Genomic DNA, 9831 nt, shown 5'->3' with positions numbered 1-9831 from the left:
TATTGTCACTAGGATATGTCCCCAAAACCTTCAATCTGGCTGTTATTAAGCCTCTCATCAACAAACCACAACTTGACCCCAAAGAACTAGTTAATTATAGACCAATCTCGAATCTCCCTTTTCTGTCCAAGATACTAGAAAAGGTAGTATGCTCTCAATTATATTCCTTCTTAGAGAAAAATGGTATCTCAGAGGATTCCCAGTCAGGATTTAGACCGTATCATAGTACTGAGACTGCTCTCCTTAGAGTTACAAATGACCTGCTCTTATCATCTGATCGTGGTTGTATCTCTCTATTAGTGCTATTTGATCTTAATGCTGCGCTCGACACTATTGACCACAACATTCTATTGCATAGACTAGAACACTTTGTTGGAATTAATGGAAGTGCATTAGCATGGTTTAAATCGTACTTATATGACCGCCATCAGTTCGCATCAGTGAATTAAGAGGTATCATATCGATCACAAGTGCAGTATGGGGTACCTCAAGGCTCAGTACTAGGTGCCGTTACTCTTCATGCTTTACATGTTACCCTTGGGAGATATCATCAGGAAACATGGTGTTAGCTTTCACTGTTATGCTGATGATACTCAGCTCTATATTTCTTCACGGCCCGGCGAAACACAACAATTTGAAAAACTAATGGAATGCATAGTCGATATAAAAAACTGGATGACGAGTAATTTCATACTGATAAATTCTGAAAAAACAGAGGTGTTAATTGTAGGACCCAAAAACTCTGTGTGTAATAACCTAGAACACTGTCTAAGACTTGATGCTTTGTCAATTATTCGTCATAAATTAGGAACCTAGGTGTGCTATTTGATAGCAATCTTTCCTTAGAAAGCCATGTTTCTAGCATTTGTAAAACTGCATTTTTCCATCTCAAAAATATATCTAAATTATGGCCTATGCTCTCAATGTCAAATGCAGAAATGTTAATCCATGCATTTATGACCTCAAGGTTAGATTATTGTAATGTTTTATTGGGTGGTTGTTCTGCACGCTTATTTAACAAACTACAGTTAGTCCAAAATGCAGAGTTCTTACTAGAACCAGAAAATATGACCATATTAGCCTGGTACTGTCAACACTGCACTGGCTCCCTATCAAACATTATATAGATTTTAAAATATTGCTTATTACTTATAAAACCCTGAATGGTTTAGCCCCTCAGTATTTGAATGAGCTCTTGTTACATTATAATCCTCCACGTCCGCTGCGTTCTCAAAACTCAGGCAATTTGATAATACCTAGAATATCAAAATCAACTGCGGGTGGCAGATCCTTTTCCTATCTGGTGCCTAAGCTCTGGAATAACCTACCTAACATTGTTCGGGAGGCAGACACACTCTTGCAGTTTAAATCTAGATTAAAGACCCATCTCTTTAACCTGGCTTACATATAACACACTAATGTGCTTCTAATATCCAAATCCGTTAATGGATTTTTAGGTTGCATTAATTAGGTAAACTGGAACCAGGAACACTTCCCATAACACCTGATGTACTTGCTACATCATTAGAAGAATGGCTTCTACGCTAATATTAGTCTGTTTCTCTCTTATTCTGAGGTAACTGTAACCAGTACCAGTCTGTATCCAGATCAGAGGTTCACTGCAGTCACCTGGATCCAGTATGTATCCAGACCAGATGGTGGATCAGCACCCAGAAAGGACCTCTACAGCCCTGAAAGATGAGACCAGGACAACTAGAGCCCCAGAAACAGATCCCCTGTAAAGACCTTGTCTCAGACGACCAACGGGACAAGACCACAGGAAACAGATGATTCTTCTGCACAATCTGACTTTGCTGCAGCCTGGAATTGAACTGCTGGTTCGTCTGGTCAGAGGAGAACTGGCCCCCCAACTGAGCCTGGTTTCTCCCAAGGTTTTTTCTCCATTCTGTCACCGATGGAGTTTTGGTTCCTTGCCGCTGTCGCCCCTGGCTTGCTTAATTGTGGTCACTTCATTTACAGTGATATCGTTGACTTGATTGAAAATGATTGCACAGACACTATTTCAACTGAACTGAGATGACATCACTGAATTCAATGATGAACTGTTTTTAACTGTAATTTTGCATTATTGACACACTGTTTTCCTAATTAATGTTGTTTCATGTAGCGTATGGACCAGATCATGATAATACATTCATTCTAATATTCAGAAAGATTTTTAATCTACTGACTGACCTCATGTAAATCACAGCTTAGAGCCATTGAGTCTGCATCAAACGGTGCAATTGACAACTTTAGGAGCCTGTATGAGGATCACCAGGAACACCTCTACATTCCTAGCTTGGACTCATAAGCTTCAAAGAGATCTTAATCAGTCAATGGCTCAAGCATGCAGAGGAAAAGACCTCCCCATGCTGCTCACACATACAAACACACACACACACACACACACACACACACACACACACACACACACACACACACTCAAACCTTCTTGCATTTAACTCAGAATGTAAGCCATTACAAATGTATATAATATATTCCTGTGTGTTTGTATGTTTCCCAGCTCATTTTAGCATAGTTATGATTCTCTATGATTTACGATATGATTCTCACCTTCATGTCCAAGATGGCCCCGCACATGGCTGCTTCAGTGCTTGGCTCTCCAGTGTTTGTACTGTTTTTGTTCGTTTTTCCTGTTTTTTGTTTAACAAACAAGATCAGTTTCACCAGGGATGAACTGCTGAACATTCGGCAGAACACACCACATGATATTTTTCCGGATTTCTATTATACAGACGTTTTACTGAACATTGTTATCGGAGGAGCAGCGGCGCTGATCAAGCGCTTCAGGACGCGCAGACGGGGAAAGCGAGCGGGAGCGCTCATCAGACTCAGGAAGCGCGGATTTCGAACGCCGTTGCCTAGCATCCATCTCGCAAATCTCCGCTCTCTACCCGACAAAACGGACGAACTCCTTCCGCTCTCTCGGACAAATAAGGATTTCTCTCACTCTGCTGCTCTGTGTTTCACGGAAACCTGGCTGAATGACGCCATACCGGACAGCGCACTCCATCTGCCGGGCTTTCAGCTGTTCAGAGCGGACCGCGAAGCAGAATCAACGGGGAAATCGCGCGGCGGCGGGACATGCTTTTACATCAATGAACGGTGGTGTACAGATGTAACTGTGTTAAAGAAGATGTGCTGTCCTGATCTAGATACGCAGTTTATCAACTGCAAGCCGTTCTATTCGCCGCGGGAGTTTCACTCGTTCATTCTGGTTAGTGTTTACATTCCTCCTCAAGCGCAAGTAAGCCTGGCTTTACAGAAACTCGCTGATCAGATCACAGACACAGAACAACAACACCCGGACTCTGTTTTAATCATTCTTGGGGACTTTAATAAAGCCAATCTCTCCCGTGAACTGCCAAAATACAGACAGCATGTTACCTGTCCCACCAGAGACAGTAATATACTGGATCACTGTTACACCACAATAAAGGATGCATATCACTCTGTTCCACGAGCAGCTTTGGGACGTTCTGATCACTGTCTGGTTCATCTTATACCGACCTACAAGCAGAAACTTAAATCTGCTAAACCTGTAGTAAAGACTGTGAAGAGATGGACCAGCGAAACAGAGCAGGATTTACAATCTTGTTTTGACATCACAGACTGGAGCGTTTTTGAAGCTGCTACCACCGATCTGGACGAACTCACAGAGACTGTAACATCCTATATTTGTTTCTGTGAGGATATATGCATTCCTACCAGGACTTATTTAACCTTCAACAATGATAAGCCATGGTTTACAGTAAAACTCAGACACCTTCGTCAAGAGGATGCCTACAGAAATGGGGACAGGGTCTTGTACAATCAGGCCAGGAACACACTGAACAAAGAGATTAGAGCGGCTAAAAAGACCTACGCTAAAAAGTTGGAAGACCAGTTTACTTCCAACGACTCTACTTCAGTTTGGAGAGGACTGAGAGCCATCACAAACTACAAGACACCATCCCCTTGCACTGAGACTAATCAACGACTTGCTAACGACCTGAATGAGTTTTATTGTAGATTTGAAACCCCCAACACCCACTCTGACCATCTCCCTACACAACCATTAACACCTCCTGCAATCCCCCTCTCCATACCTCAGTGCCGGACCGAGCCTCTTGGGGGCCCTAAGCAGAATTTGATTTGGGGGCCCCCCTCCCACCACACAGAGTCACCTGTGCTAGATTATTGACACAAATGTCACGCTATAATGTTATAGCGAATATTATAAACGTATACAGTGAGGTTATAATACAAAATAAATAAAAAAAACGATACTTAAAATATTTCACTCTTTTATTAAAACTTCTGAATACAATCTGTCACAAAACATTAAATAAACTATTTACAAATGTGCATTAAATGTGCAATCTTTTAAATAAAACCAAAATAGACATCAATATAATAAAAAATAGAATGTTACAAAAAAAAAGATCCTTAAATAATGAAAGCAAACATAAGAACAGCAAGGGTTCAACAATGACACCTCACAACTGTACAACAATGACCTCAAAATCGTTCCTTTCTTGCTTTTCTGGAGGCAAAGTCACTGATGACATCATTGTATGGTATTGCTTGGCCAACTTTGTTATTAATACTAATGACTGCAAGTCCACTTAGTCTTTCCTGGGCCATTGATGATCTCAAGTATGTTTTTATCAATTTGAGCTTGGAAAAGCTCCTCTCTGCTGAGGCAACTGACACAGGCAGAGTGCAGGCTATCCTGAGAGCTACCCAAAGATTTGGGTAAAGCTCACACATCTCATTTTGTGAGAGGTATGTGAGAAGCTCAAAGGCAGTCATCATAGTTTGGGGAAGTTCAGGAAGACTCTCTATCTCTACTGCCAGTGCGCTACCATCAATATCAGCCTCCTCTCCACAAGAGAGTTTTTCCCCAAGAAGCTCACATTGCTCCCTCTGGACCTTTCGATCTAGCTCCCTAAAATTGAGCAGCACTCCAAAGTTCTCTTTAACCTCACTTAGAGACTTAAATCTATCCTCCAATGACAGAATGCTACAGTCCACTACAGCATTAAAAAATGACACTTCCAGCCTCTTCATAGCATCCACTATTGGCTCATCTGCAGCCTCATAGGCAAAGTGCCTTTTTGTAGAACGCAATCGCTTCTCTTTCAGCACTGCTTCTGTGTTCATCCGCTCACAAATTTCTTTAGCAGATGTCTGTGCATCACAGAAGCCTGTTTTTCGGTAACTGATCAGTTCGCCTTTGTTCTTTTTTACAAGGTTAACCGCTACATCAAGCTGCATGTTGGTTGATTGTAGAAGCTTGCTCGTGATGTTAATTTTAGACAAAATGTCACACCAGACAACACAACAACGCTTTCAGTCGCATGTAACTCTGCAGTGGATGAACCAGCAATGATAAAATAAACAAACAAACAAACAAATAAATAAAAAAAAGCTAAATGTGTCATGTCATATTAAAGGACAATTCCAGTGAAAAATGAACCTAGGGGTAATTAACACATGGTAATGTAAATGTAAAGAGTTTTATCCCTAAAAACAGATTAGCTTATAACGCTAGTATATGGGGCACATAGTAAGTATAAAGTATCGTTTAAAGTCTTTATAAAGTATCTTCTTATTAAACTGTCTGTACACTTACAAAGTTCTCAATACTTCGGTTTGCATGTAGGGACCCTCATTATGCTACCGTGTTAGTGTGAGGCTATTTTGAGCTTTGTTAGTGGTATTAACTAGCGATTTACTTTTACTTACTCTGTGCCCCATATACTAGCGTTATAAGATCATCTGTTTTTAGAGATAAAAATCTTTACATTCGATTATCATGAAAACGCATTCCAGGGAACGATCGACTCAGTAACCATGTGTTAATTACCCCGTAATTGTCCTTTAACAGGCTATGTAACCATTTGCCATCAAGAAAAACCTCACCTGCTGTATCATCACCTGAGGAGGCTCTGACACTTGATGAAACATTAGGGGCAGGTAGGGTTGGTTGTGCTCCAAAATACTTCAACAGTGTTCCTGGGGAAAAAAATAGCATTTCATAAATGCATAGTTGATCGAGCAGAATGAGTTTATTTTGCCATCATTACTTACACAACAAGCAATTCCACAACACACCTAACATTTCATATGCTATTTGCCAAATGAGGCATAATTGCAGTATGGTGAAAGCTTAACATGGTGATCTACTACACTGCAGCCTATAATTATAAGGATAGCACTGCTAACGTTACATCAATCGCCACCATATTAATTGAAGTCTCCCTCCCCACCCACCAACATAGTTTTGGTATATTTTTTTCATAAAGATAAATACCGCATCTCTCACAAAGATCTTAGAGGAGAGAGCGCACGTGCATTGCCTATGAAGCTGGAACATTCACTCATGCCAAGCTGGTTAAGCTGGCATCGGTGTTTTCTCCAACTTAAACAGATATCTATCAATGTGAAATACACACCTAGCTGCTACCTAGATAGATAAATGTATATAAATAACATTTCACTGTTGATGGCGGGGATTTAGCTCTGGTGATGGCTTATAAATATCATGAGTCATGACTAGCTAGCTGCTAACGTTACCTCAAGTAACGTGAGCACAATTTGTGCTGCTGCTGCACAAAACATACTGTAAATAATCATGCAAACATACCTTTATCTTGCTCTTTTTTCTCCTCCTCGGTCCTTTTCTTTTTTCGGCACCTGAGGGATACGTCCTTTTTTGTGACATGGCAGGTGGCTAGATTCGTGACGAGTGACGTGCAATTCCGCGTGTGCGCCCGCGCCTGCGCGAGTTGCCGTGACAGCCGTCGCGAGGTGTCTAGTGTGTATGCGCATGACTCAAACGCAGGCACAGCAGCAGTTGTCGACAAATTTTTATTTTCTTGAATTATTCCTTCATTCATTCATATTCATTAATTTATATCACTTGTTTAAGTTATTTAATTGTAAAAAAAAAAAGGGGGCCCCAGGGGGCCCCAAGCAGCCGCTTAGTTCGCTTATGCCTCGGGCCGGCCCTGCCATACCCCCTGCTCTTCAAATCTGTGAAGATGATGTGCGCCAGGTCTTCAAGAAAAACAAAAGAAGAAAAGCACCAGGCCCAGATGGCGTTACACCAGCCTGTCTGAAAATCTGTGCTGACCAGCTGGCCCCCATCTTTTCACAGATCTTCAACAGATCTCTGGAGTTGTGTGAAGTGCCTTCCTGCTTCAAACGCTCCACCATAATCCCCATTCCAAAGAAACCCAAGATAACAGGACTTAACGACTACAGACCTGTGGCTCTAACGTCTGTCGTCATGAAGTCGTTTGAAAAACTGGTTCTGGCTTATCTGAAGGACATCACTGGACCCTTACTGGACCCCCTGCAGTTTGCGTACCGAGCAAACAGGTCCGTGGATGATGCAATCAACATGGCATTGCACTTCATCCTGCAACATCTGGACAAAACAGGGACTTATGTGAGGATCCTGTTTGTGGACTTTAGTTCGGCTTTCAACACCATCATCCCAACAACCCTCCAGACCAAACTGACCCAGCTCTCTGTTCCTAGCTCTATCTGTCAGTGGATCACCAGCTTTCTGACAGATAGGCAACAGTTAGTGAGGCTGGGGAAATTCATGTCAAACAGCTGCTCCACCAACACTGGTGCCCCTCAGGGATGTGTTCTCTCCCCTCTGCTCTTCTCCCGGTACACCAACGACTGCACCTCTAAAGACCCCTCTGTCAAGCTCCTGAAGTTTGCAGACGACACTACAGTCATTGGCCTCATCCAGGACGGTGACGAGTCTGCTTACAGACAGGAGGTTGAGCAGCTGGCTGTCTGGTGCAGTCTTAACAACCTGGAGCTGAACATGCTCAAAACAGTGGAGATGACTGTGGACTTTAAAAGAAACCCCCCTGCACTTTCCCCACTCACCATCATGAACAGCACTGTGGCTGCAGTGGAGTCATTCAGATTCCTGGGAACCACCATCTCTCAGGACCTGAAGTGGGACAATCACATTGGCTCCATTGTGAAAAAAGCCCAACAAAGGTTGTACTTCCTTCGCCAGCTGAGGAAGTTTAACCTGCCACAGTAGCTGCTGAAACAGTTCTACTCAGCCGTCATTGAGTCAGTCCTGTGTACTTCAATTACTGTCTGGTTTGGTTCAGCTACAAAATCAGATAACAGAAGACTACAGAGAACTGTTCGGACTGCTGAAAGGATTATTGGTGCTCCCCTGCCCACCCTCCAAGAACTGTACACATCCAGAGTGAGGAAAAGGACTCAGAAAATCACTCTGGATCCCTCACATCCAAGTCACCCCATCTTTGAACTTTTGCCATCTGGCCGGCGCCTCAGAGCCGCAAATACAAGAACAGCAAGGCACAAGAATAGTTTCTTCCCCCAGGCAATCTACCTCATGAACAGTTAAATGTTTCCCACTTAAACTTATGCTTATGCAAAAATGCGCAATATCCTTATATTTATTTGTTAACCCTCCATCCTAGAACATTCCTGCATCTCACTCAATCCTATTCCATTATCATTTATAGCACAATTGTTTATACACTTATTTATTTGCCAATTTGTAATTCTCCTGTAATTTTTTTTGTGTGTTGTTGTCTCTGTGTACTGGAAGGTTATGTCACTAAAACAAATTCCTTGTATGCGCAAGCATACTTGGCAATAAAGCTCTTTCTGATTCTGATTCTGATAGTCGTTTAGTTGACCTCTAAGTGCCTTTAAGTGTATCTTTATGTTTCTAGTCTGATCTTCTGGCAGTTTTCAGCAACTTTGTTGATTCACTTAGAAGCATTCAACCCATGGATGAAATAACGAAGGTTTCACTCCTAACAGGATTCAACAGAAATCTACGCATTATATATGGACCGGGACACTTTACTTTTACAGACCAGACACTTTACAGAACCAATGCAAGTGTCTTCTTGTTAACTATTAAGATGCACTTCTAGGCTTTGACCCCTTTTTATTAAGTTGATGAGATTCTTTGATGGTTCTTAACAGATTGTGATTTGGTTTATGAGTAAATACTGCCATGACTCTCCACGGTCTTGCGCGTGAGCGCTCTCCTTCTCTCTCTCTCTCTGCAGTGCGTTCGCGCTCTCGCTCACGCTCTCTCTCTCTCTCTGCAGTGCGCGCTCTCTCTCTCTCTCTCTCTCTCTCTCTCCCTCTCTCTCGCTCTATCACTCTCTCTCTCTCTAACCATGCCTTCCTTCCATTGGCATCTATGTTTAATGTGTGTACGTTTGTGTCTGATGTTGCATGTTCCCCTGTAGTGTAGTTTAATTAACATCCATATGTATTCAGACTTGGTTTGGTTTGGTCTGTGTTCGCTGCTCACAGGAAGAGGTCACTTTAATGTTCCTGTTTCATTACATGCTCTGGGAGCAATGTATTAGTAGTAAAATAATTTTTCATGGCCAGATAAATAATTTTACTTAATTTTACGATTAACACTGTCCGCCCTATGAATGAAAAAATCATTTTATTGTATTATTAATGCTATAATGCTACAAGTAATTCCTGAAGATAAATGTAGTTTATAATAACCTGTTATGATTAATTATGTACATCTCACTTTGAGCTAATTTGTTACATTCAGTTGCTTTGATGCAATGTACTTTGTTTAAAGTGCTATATAAATAAAGGTGACTTGAATTGACTTGACTGCTGATCTGACAAATGTCCAGAAGACAATCATTGACACCCTTCACAAGGAGCCACAAACATTCATTGCTAAAGAAGCTGGCTGTTCACAGAGTGCTGTATCCAAGCATCTTAACAAAAATTAAGTGGAAGGAAAAAGTGTGGAAGAAAAAGATG

Source organism: Carassius carassius, chromosome 15 (assembly GCF_963082965.1).
Source record: "Carassius carassius chromosome 15, fCarCar2.1, whole genome shotgun sequence".
Taxonomy (NCBI): Eukaryota; Metazoa; Chordata; class Actinopteri; order Cypriniformes; family Cyprinidae; genus Carassius; species Carassius carassius.
The sequence above is the reverse complement of the archived record's forward strand: the minus strand, read 5'-3'. Positions refer to the sequence as shown.